We start from the raw sequence: 12,385 nt of genomic DNA on the forward strand, positions 1-12,385 counted from the left end.
GTCTGTCCTATAGACGCTATGTACCACTGACCACCACTTTTTGGACTTTTTTTATGTATTCCAAGCGAGCAATCTGCTGCGCAGAGTTTTGGCAGTCTTGATAAGACACTCTGTATAATTACATAATAAAACAAAAAATAAACTTTGGAAAATACTCAAGCTGCTTCAAAAACGTTATTAGAAGGAATTCCAAATACGCCTGAGGTACGGATGCTATCATCAGATTCACTACACATATTAATGTGATAATCATTACTTTGTTCATGGATTAAGAAAAGAACTTAAACACTACCTAAATTTCTTTCGAAAGTCTTCATCTCAGACAGAGTTTTATAAATGGATTCATAAATTTTTTATAATCAGTCTCAGCTACCAATTTTCTAATTTAACCTTTCGTTCGATATAAAAGTGTAATGTGAAAGAAACTCTAATGACAATATCAACCGTGTCGCTATTAGAAACAGTAGTACTTGTAGGGTATGGGCTTCATGCATTACTATAAAGTAATCCTACGTGGAATCGTAGTTTTTGTCAAGTAATTGCACAAGACAGAACTATACAAAAGAAGGTTTTCAGTCATCCGCGATCCAACATGAAACTCCTTAGTTTTGAAGGAAAAAATATCTATTGTCAAGGTTTAGAAAGTTGTTAATTAAGGAAGATCATCACTTTTCTTTGGTGGTCGGCGACTTCACTGCCAGAAACTTTATTTGAATTGTGTTACGATTACTGTTGATATGCTATCCTGAACACTATTAATTATCATTCTGTACTTTGTGAAGGTCTGTTTTCTCCTAACGTTTGCTATCTAAGTCTGTTTATACTATTTCAGTAGCGTCAGTTATCATCGTGAGCGATAAGATAGTTTTCTTACTAAATCATTGGAAGCAGTCGAAGAATTCACATCGAAGGAGCATGAATATTGCATATCCATCAATATGCGAGTGCCGCCTAACGAAACACGAACTTGTGCACCATGTAATATTTTATGTAACGTAAGAGTGCGTAACCTGTAATGTTTGAAGTTGCTTCAGTGAATGCATGTCTACTGATCGCTCTTTTTTTAGCGCAGCGGACGATTTTTCCATAAGGGAGATTCATTTCATTTTGGCATTTTACTTCGTCTACTTTCAATTTTCAAATTGTTACTGCCAAATATTATATTTAAAGAAGTTAAATAATAAAGAATCTGCATGAATGTATGTATGTTTCTCTCATTGTAAGAAAACAACGGTAACTAGAGACATCAAATTCTGAATAACGTAGTCCTCCACTCGAATATGGGCATCAGGAAGGCCAAATTTGGAATTTGTTTTATGACCGGTTTGTATTTTGTAAAACGTTAATGGGTTTTCGCAACGAATTCAAAACGAGCTATGGCGACACTGTAAAGAATTTTTTTTTTATCTCTAGGACGCTGAGTATCGGAAATTCTAAAGGTATGCTCATTTGAAATCTTTTGAGATATAGCTCTTGAATTGGATTTTTTAGTTTAAGTGCTAAGAACTTGATATCTATTAAATAAAGGTAAAACATGAAACGTTAAACGTCCCTTTAGGCATAATAGAAATAGCTGTACAAGACAGAACAAGTAGATGCTCACAATGACAGCCTAGGATGCTGAACATTTTACGTCATTATTCATTAAACTATTTTTGAATTTCCTTTAAGCTTAAAAATCATTGCTTTATTGCGTGTAATTCAATTAGGAATTAGTTTGCAACAATAAATTTGGGGCAATTTGAGTTCCAAGTAATACATTTGTTAAACAAGTATCTGAATTTCTTAAAACTGCATGCATAAAATGTAGATTGTAATTGTTAAGTTAAGTAATATTTTAATTCTTCAGAATTTTCTTACAAGTAATTGTATTGCACATTGTAAAATGCTTCACTTGGTTATAGTATAACAAAATAACTGTATTTTATTTTAAATCTTAATCGTCACCTACGCTGGAAGTTCCGCTGTTCTCTAACAATAACTTATGAGTGGTTAAACAAAGAGAAAAAACACAATACGGATTTCAAAACTAAGAGCTGCCATACGTAAAACTAGAGTATTTGCGTTTCAAGCATAAAAATGGGAAAAAATGCTCGAATAAATAAACAAGAACACGAGAAAACATACAAAACTTTACGAAATTCATGTTTGGTTTCGAAAACTAACAGAAATGACACGTTTCGGAAGCATGAAACTGCATATAAGTCTTCTTTTTCACGGAAAATTTGCTTGCAGAAAAAATTTTGGGAGAAGAAAACTCATAATTTAGAAATGCGGAGAATTTACGGGTGGAAGCGAAATTTACGGCAAGTAAAATGCGTTTAGAAAACAATGGGAAGGTATACCAGAGGCCATTTAACAGTGGTAAAAAGGAACCAAAGGAACCTTAAAGTCAAAAGACCGAGGGATCAGATACAAATAAAATTATTATAAATGAAGCTCTTATCACTTTCCATTTACCTGTTATTGAAGTTCTACACAGTATTTTCTTTTCTTTTCTTTTTTTTTCTTCCCCCCTTTTTTTTTACTTACTCATAATTAAATTTTATATTACAGCAAAATTTTTATCAGCATTAAATGTATTAAAGAATGAAAATGAACTGCATATTATAATTTTGAAACTATCTTTGATGAGGAAAACTTAGTAATAAACAGTTATTAAATTTATTCATAATTAAATTGCATTTAAATTTTGCTTTGAAGTCTTCATTACTATCAACGCATAAAGTCCTTCGAAATGAAGCTCGAAATGTTTCATAAAAACATAACGCTCTCTTTCTCTTCCTTTTTTTCTCTCTCCATATGCTTCTTCTTCGTTTTTTTTAGGAAGAAAACATTATTAACATTAAACATTCTAAACATTAAACATTCCATAAATAGCATATGAATACTTGTAATTTTTCCAGCATCCTGTTTTCCAATTGTTTGGGATAATTTCACAAATGTATTAAACGTTTCATCTGGATTATGCTAAGTTATCTTGGTTGAATCCTTTTCCTTATTACTATCCATTGCATTTCTATAGCATTTATTTTGCTTCCCTGGATTCAACACACCTTACACTATGAAGACGTCACTTAACGTTATTGGAGAATTGCTGAAATCGCATGTTTCTCTTTTATTTCCTTAGTAACATCTGCACCAAGTTTTGAGAATATCGAAATAAAGAAAGTAAAGTATGCATATATCTGAATTTTATACAAAAACCTTGTCGAAAAGAGCACAAACATGCCATGCAACCGCCGAGCCTTTCCGAATATTGCCGACGAATAGAATGTCGGTGAAAGGGACGCTGAACCGAATAACTGGATGCCTGAACTTTGGATTTTTTAGAGAACAAACTATGATGGGTTCGAAGAGCTTGGGAAACTGTGTAAATAGTTGATAAGAAGTGTACCTCTGATTGTCAAAAACTCGCTTTTAGAATTATTGAGTTGCATTTCTGTCTGCGTATCTTTCTTTAACTCTACTATGCAGTTTGGCATCATATTGGTAAAAATCATTAATTTATAACCATAATCTTGTTATCACAAATTTAAAATGAATAAAATGACAATAAATAGACTGAAAAGCATTTTGCGATTCCCTGAGATTTTGTTCAAAATGGGGCGGGACGGGGAAGAAAGGTACAGTACAGAAATCAAATAGGCAGTTTTTCTGCCTATTTGCAAATTTCTGCAGAACTAATTATAAATATTTCTTAAAAAATTCAAAAAAGTTATTTAATACAACTTTATGCAATGAATTTCGTAATTCAAATCCAAATTCATCAAATGCAATGTTGAATTTTATTTGTGTTTCTCCAACTTGCATTGACTTGCATAATTTGGGCATTTATTTGAAATTGATTCGTAGATATATATTCTGAATATATTTCACTCCAGAAATTTATTAATGATAGCCCTAACTATAATATATATTTTCAAAAATTAGAAGTAAGTGAAAGTAAAACTTTTTTTGACTATAAAATATTATTATTTAAATATCTATTTTATCGTAAAAGGATAATTTTTAATTATATTTCTTTCAAAATATAATGAGCTTTATTTGAGAATGATTATATATTACTAAGACTAGAGGTCAGTAGTTAGGAAACAATTTCGTTTTCAGTTCGTTCATGTAAAACAGCCATAAATAATTTAAAGTTCTTTGTTGACAACAGTAATTAGCTTAATGCATGACTAATTTTTTTAAAAAAAATTCCATGGGTTATTACAGTTGAATTAATTAACATTACATTAAAAATAACTATTTCATAGTAGCTTCAGTTAACCCTTTCCGGTACGCTACCTTTCAAAGTCGGAGTTTTGATAAAAAAAAAAAAAAAGGTAGGCAGTCTAATTAAGGCTAGAGGAGTACACAAGTAAAATCCTGAAATGAGCCATTGTTTTCAATGAACTGACTGATGAGATTCGGAGAAGCAAAGAATACAGACTCTCAGTTGTCCTAGATTATCGGTGAGCCTGGTCTGGGCACACCTAGGGTTCGCCGTTTGATTTTAGGCAAGATTTTAAGATAAAAATTTAAAACTAATATAGAATAAGGAGATTAGCATACAGCCAAAAACATATCATAGAAATTTCTTTTCAAACAATTTCTTTTATACCCTAAAAAAATCTGGAATATTTCTTTGAAAAATGAGGGTCTTAAAAAACAAAACATGGCTAAAATTTATGGACTGGTTTGTGTTAAGCTGCCATTCGAGCAACTTATTTTAAATACGAGATGTTATCTTTAACAGCTTTAAATTTTGTGGGAATAATTCTTCAAATTGTAAGCATACAGTAAAAATCCGGCTTTAAAGTGTTTCAGATGTTTAAACTGTAATCTACTGTAACATACAGAGGTCAGATTACAATTTCCTTTTAGTCTCCTAAATTTATATTTTTATATTCTTTTAAACATTATAATTATTTAATGCTAAACTCTTTTAAGTTTTAGACTGTAATCTAAAAGTTTCAGATTTAAATTTTTTCTGCTATTTTTACTCACATATCGAAAGGCAATGATGGCTGGAACATGATGTTGTCAGATCCCAGAAAGTATTCCTATACAAATTATTAAATGCAAATACGGTATTTGCCGGCGTCTCCGTCCTATAAGACGCACCCCTTTTTTATACACATTTTGAACGATAAAACGTTATTGCTGATCATTATAATGAATTTATAGTATTTTAAATGTAATGCAAATACAAAGTAATGCTTTCTGCGAATACTCAATCTATCTGGAAAAGAACATTTTTTAATCTTCTTCGTCAAAATCCAGACAGTCATCTCCAGAGCTAACTAAAAAGTGAGTCACTTGAAATCTCTTATAAATCAGCATCTGATTCAACTGTCCTCTGTACTATTCAGTGTTTCCATGTTCTTTAGCATAGGCAATCACACTTAGCTTGTATGCTGTGTTATAGCAATGCCGACGTTGTTTTTGAGCCATAACATGCCAAAAAATTTAAGAAAATTGAACAGTAGAAATTTCACGCATTTAAAAGTCGTTCACAAAAACTGGAAAGTTTAAACAAACCCAGCTGTGATCATCGATTACAGTGCATGCGCATTCACTGAACTCCGAATAGAGGAAATTTCCGAATAGAGAAGTGAAATGGTTGAACTTAGAAGCGGTGTAATACCAGGATGCCTGGGTCAAGGATCCTACCCCTTGTCGAACATCTAGGTTATTTCGAATGCTGTCATGATAGCTAACATAAGATAGAATATTTTTTTAACAAATTATGATCATAGTTTTGAGTAAAGTGTGCGTCGAGTTCCAATAAAGACCTGAAAATGCCATCATCTGGAAGAGCTGAGAAAAGGGAAAAGAGCTGGCTTTACCTGAGTCCTAGAGATACATATAATACATACAATACAGATAGTGTGAGTCAACTAGTGCACTTAAATCATAGCATAAGTCATAAAGTACAGTATAGGTAAAGTAAGTCAAATTAAACAATATGAGTACTGAGCATGGCCATAGGCCGTTTACAATTATTTGTGTCATTTACATCATAATCGTAGACCCTTATAACAGGGATGTTGATACTTGCGAGGTTAGCATAAAAATTTCGAGCAAGCCGGCAATAAAAATATTTCGGTTCTTCAATGCCTGATTCATCATGAAGTTTTTGATTTCGAACGTACCAGGGTGAGTTGCTGATCTGTCTTAGGACAACATTTTGTGCCTGCTGTAACTTTTTCCTATATGATTTGCATGAATATGCCCGAATCGGGCAGGCATAACATAGTATGGACGCAATACGGTTTTATAAATAAGCCACTTGTTATCTATTGAAAGTACACTGTTTCGAGAAATAAAGGGGGGAAGTGTAGCTTTACTAACTCGAAACGTTTTAAGGATATATGTTATGTGTGGGTACCATGAGGGAGTTTTACTGAGAATCACCCCAAGATAAAGGACTTGCTTGGCCAATGGGATATCTTCTCCGTGAATTTGCACGTTTTTATTGAATTTGTTCTTCTTGGTAAGACGCAGTATCGACGTATAAGACGCACCCCTTTTTTCAAACCGATTTTCAAAGAAAAAAGTGCGTCTTGTTGTTTGAATTGTTCATTCAATGATAATATATTCCTTGTTATACTTACAAGTATTTTGATTTTACCTTCAAAAGTCTATCTGATATATAATACTGCCTGATGTATGAAAATTTGAACTTGCTTGTTCGTCATGTAGCTTACAGGTTCGTTACAAATAGCTGTAGCGGTTTTCACATTTAGCAGGCTTTATAGAATATACGCTTCATAATTTATGTATAGATGACGAACATCATCATTTTCATTACCTAAAATGATACAGCGTCGGTTTTACGAAAGTTTCACGCATTTTTATAGGTTTTGTGCTTATTATAAAAGGGGTGACAGCACTATCTTTTAATTCTTTACTTGTTTGGTATCCTAGAAGTGATAAATGCTGTCTAATACTGTCACTTAGAGCATTTTTACACGATGCTCAGGTCGAAACTTAGAACATACTTTTCAACCAGTGCTAACAGATATGCCTATTCACCTATCGGGAGAATTCTTTGGCATTGATAACATCCTGAATGAACGGTCCATCTCTTGACACCAGCAGTTGGATAGAATAATTCAGTCTTTGGGGTTTTGGAATAAACCATTCTCGGAAGACAGTAAGACGTTGATTGACTGCACCACAAAGGAATAAAAAACAAATGAAATAAGGTCTTCCCGTAAAGAGAATCTTCAGAAATACAAATAATGGCTCTGAAATGAAATGAAGAGAACAAATCAGCATCTGTGTAAAGAGCATGGATGAGGTAACAAGACTTTCGAATCACCCTTCATACAACAGAAAGTTGCGTTTATTGTTGAAAATATTTGACCACATTCCTGTTATTCACAACTTTCATCATGCTCTAAATTTTCAAAATTTGGCCAAACATTCAGCAGCCTATGCTAGATTAGCTTACATTCACGGTTACATTATTTTATCTAATAACATTTACAGCCGCAATACTTACATTTTCTTGTCAAACATATTTAAGTGTCATACAGTAGTAAAAACTCTAAACTAAATCTGCCATACAGTAGTAAAAGATCGTTTTCTATCATTCCGGCTTAATATTTTTCCTCTATATACTAAAAATCGTCGCACAATACTTAAAGGACAACTACTTAGATCGCATATCTTTTGCTGATGATTTTCTAAAGAGATTGAATAACACCATACATCGGATAATTTAACAAAATTTCACACAGCCAGTTTGCCTCACCGAGAGTCAAGCTAAAAGCACTTTAAAAGGTCTATTAAATGGCTTTAACCACTTGATATCACTATTGTAGGTAGTTATTAGCACAGCTTGACAAAAAAACATAATTTGTGGCTTAGATTACAGGCCTGTGCCTATATTATTTAGGAGCCCTGATTCAAAAAATTCCATTGGAGGCATGAATTGCATCAGCTGTATGTTCTGATATACAATTTAATTTATAAAATTTTAGTGCGCTCTTTAAAAGATCTCTTCTACAAAATCGGGATGTTATGAAAGTTGTTCTTATTTCAATACGAAATTTAACCTTTTAAATTCCCCAAATGTTTTTGGGTATAATATCTTTTGTCTGTATGTTTGTTTTCTTTTTGTAAAACAGATTTTCATAAAAAGAATAAACTTCATATGACAAAACAGCATTGTTTTCTGTAATATGACATAATTATACGATCATTTCTGATGGCAAGTAATGATTTTCATAATCGATATAAATATAAATTGCAAGGTTTCCGAATATGCACTCCTAATTATCTATTTAAAACTTTTGCTTATAAATTAAAATTTAATTTGTTTATAGATTGTAGATTTAAATTGTAACATGTTATCCAATTTGCTGTTTTTTTATCTGACTTTTGTTCTGGCATATACAACATAGAGGTATTTATGTATTTTAAACCATAGTTTTACGTAAAAAATAGTGCGTTCTAATTAGGTTGGTAGCTTAATAATAGTTGTGATCGGTTAAAAGGTGTGTGTGTGTGTAATCGGCTGGAGGACAAGATGTAATCAATGGGCTTTTGGTAGTAAGAGATATTGCATAGGAAGTCAGACATGATGTCGCTGAATGTAAAGCTACGCCTGAATAAATGGTTTACAAGACGGTGAAAGAAGTCGAATACGTTCTGCATAAGTAACGTGGGTAGGTATTTTCGATGGTGCGCAGACACTGCTCCGATGATGCGCATACATTCTTAGATGCCAGATATTTATAAATTGTTATTACTGTATAAGGTATTTACCCGTTTTCTTAACATGCCTTTGTGGTGTAGTTGTCAGCACGCTTGACGCGTATTCGAGAGGTCCATGGTTCGAGTTCCGGTGAGGGCATTGCTCATTTTTCATCTCTCCTGCTTCAAAAAATCCTAATCCTATCCTGTGGCGCCCGAACTAAAAGGGTGGTGTATCTCCACCACCATGATTTGGCGATTGGGTCCCCTAATCCCCAGTCGCCCTTTAAAAGGGAGAGTATATAAGATATTTCTTCCGGTGTATATGGTATCTTCATCTTAGCATGCCTTCGTAGTGTTGTGGTCAGCACGTTCGAAGCGTATTTAAGAGGTCCGTTGTTAGAGTAAAGGCAAAGGCGTTGCTCATTTTTCATCTCTCCTGCTTCAAAAAAATCCAAATGTCTCTACAACCGAATGAAATTAAATTATCTGTATAATCTTCATTTGTTCTTATAAAAGTTTTTCTAGACAACCAAAATGCAAATATTATCCATAATACAGGATATGCTCTTTCATTTCAACAGGATTGACTGTAACAGGACTTTATATTCACTAGCTGCATAATCAGATGCTTTCAAGATAACTTTTATGACTTAAACGAAGAGCCAGATGGATGTTTCATAGAAACACAAAAAACATTAATATCAGATGCCAAGGAATTTGGGATGGACACATGATAGCGGATTATTTTTGGAATTTATCAGGGTTTGCCCTCACAGATTCCCTTATAAGGGTGTAGAGACATTAGGTACTTTTTTGAAGCAGGCAAGATGAAAAATGAGCAATCGACTTCGCTGGGAATCGAACCCCGAATCTCTGGAATACCTGCCCAACGTGCAGAACCACTACACCACGAAGACACGCTAAGAAGGCGGGAGAAATGCCTTATAAGGGGTTCTACAAATGTAACTTCTTATGGAAGGTTTGTATTATAAAACAGTAGTTTTGGTATAAAATAAATAGATTTCATATAGCATACTTATTATTTAATTCATAGTATATTTCGCTCATGTTTAAAAGATCTCAAAAACAATGCATGTCAAAAATCGACTCACCCTCGCCAGGACTCGAACCACGAAGCTTGCAATTGCTAGTTGAACACTCTATTTACACCACTGCATTACGCATGGGGAATTTAATACTAAACACTAAAATTTGCGTTGCTAAGTGTAATGAACTAAATTTATTGAAAAAAAAATTAGTTCATTACACTTAGCAACGCAAATAGGAATTATATGCAAAATAGGAACACTCATGTCCATAAATTAAGGATAATGCAAAATCAGGCAAAGGAAGAGTTAGAAGCAAAACAAATTTAACTTATTTGTAAAGCCTATTTATTAAATATAAGGTAAAGAGCAAAAAAAAAGATGCTATATGTTTGATATTATTAAAAAAATTAGCGATTTTTTCTCCCTGGAGCAAATTACAAAAAACACCTGTTTAGAAAAAAACAATATTACATGGTTGGTATGATTGTTAATACATTTTATGTCTCCCAGACGATGCAATACAGTCCGTACAACGCCTAGGCATGCTGAGTATCAAATTATCGATCTGATCTTGGAAAATATTACACCACTCAAAAAGCTATGCTTTCCGAAGTTCCGGTAGACATGTAGGAGGAGGTTGACGGGCTGCAACTCGTCGGCCAAGCATGTCCCACACGTGCTCTACTGGATTCAAGTCCGGTGAGAATGCTGGTCAGTCCATACGGGTGATATCCTCTGATTGAAGGCATTCGCTTACGATGTTTGCACGGTGAGGACGGGCGTTGTCATCCATAAACACAAATTGTGCGCCCATGGCGCCCCGAAACAAACGTACATGTTGTTACAGAATGACGTCCCGATAGATTTGGCTTGTCATGGTTCCAACTTGAACATGCAGGTCAGTTCTGGAACCCAGAATAATTTCACCCCAAACGAGCACTCCTGCACCACCGTAACGGTGTCGTTCAATGATGTTTTCTTGGTGGTAACGGGTACTTGGAGCTCTCCATATGAAAGTCCGGCGAGAATCAGACGGCAAGCTAAACCTGGACTCGTCGGAAAACATCACACAAGTCCACTGTTGCGGTGTCCACAATGCATGCTCTCTACTCCAGGCTAACCGCAGGCGACAGTGAGTTGCAGTAAGTGGAACGCATCTGACAGGTCTACGAGCATATAGACCAATCTGCCCTAAGCGTCTGTACACGGTCTGCCTTGAAATTGTCGTACCAGTGGCTGAAGAGAGCTGACGAGACAGGTCTGAGGCTGTGCTCCGCCTGATTCTTTTGGCAGTAACTGCCAAATACCGGTCCTCATTCGGCGTTGTAACTCTGGGGCGACCTGTGCTGTAACGTCTACTCACATTACCATCATCTTGAAATCGTTGCCAAAGCCTGAAGATGACACTCTGGGCAATTCCAAGTTCGTCTGATACTTCCAGTTGTGTACGCCCACATTCCAGACGGCCGATAATTCTACCACATAAAAAATCATCCAAATGCGTCCTTTGTGTCATAACTATTCGGTTATTGCACTGAAATGCTTATAAAGCGCCTGAGAACAATTTTACTTCTTTGCCTGTATTCCTTATATATCACTCTCTTACACTCTCGTCATTGTGACGTACCATCGGTGTCATCTGGTTACTTCCTGAAATTTGCATATGATTCTTGAAGATGTGTGTAGTGATTTTACAGATGATATATTTATTTTAGAGTTCGATTTTCGCGTGACTCCCAATTATCCTTAATTTATGGACATGAGTGTATATGCAAAAAAGAGGATGAGAAATTCTTTAAAGAATTTTCGTCCGAATTTATACTGTCTGACAGTTTTCCGTATTTTTTAATTTAAAATTGTAATTTTATCACAATTTAATGCAGTTTTACTCTAACTACACTGCACTGTTAAAGACCATTTGAAATTTAATTTTCTTCGACTCAACAATGCATAACTCATTTCTGATGTTATGGATTATATAGATACATATATTTCCATTTATATTTATTATTTCCATTATATATATATAGATATTTATATTATATATATATATATATATTATTCCATTCCAATTATATAGATATATTTTATTTTTGAATGTACTCCTTTTATATTGCTACTGTTATTGAGGACGAATTAGTTAGTACCTTCATAGAGAAGAAATTATAATCTATCATATTGTATCGACTTTTCCTTTTAATTTTCTTAATTAGAAATATATATAATTTAATACATGTATATAACATATATATATATATACATACATTGCTATGAATTTAAACTTCAATATCAATTTAGTTACATTAATATACAAATTTAACAGTTAGTGGTATTAACCATGTTGCATCCATTTTTCATTTTGAGTGAAAGCATTCCAATTTCATCAAAATTTGAGCGAATTTCTGGGTATAAAGACATATTTTTAAATGTGCCTTCTTTAGTGAATTAAAAATTTCTTTTCACATTAGTTGAATCGTGAGTAATTTCATGAAAGATTTTTTTTTTTTTTTTGCATAAAAATTGACTCCAGTACCATTGAAAAAAACTTTAAATATCATTAAGGAATTCTTTGGTCGCAAGCGATATATTAGTAAATTACATAGATCAGTAATAATGATCTTTCCTACTGTTCACAAATAGGA

Source organism: Stegodyphus dumicola, chromosome 1, assembly GCF_044657685.1.
Source record: "Stegodyphus dumicola isolate Sdum_Otavi_A_Nest chromosome 1, ASM4465768v1".
Taxonomy (NCBI): domain Eukaryota; kingdom Metazoa; phylum Arthropoda; class Arachnida; order Araneae; family Eresidae; genus Stegodyphus; species Stegodyphus dumicola.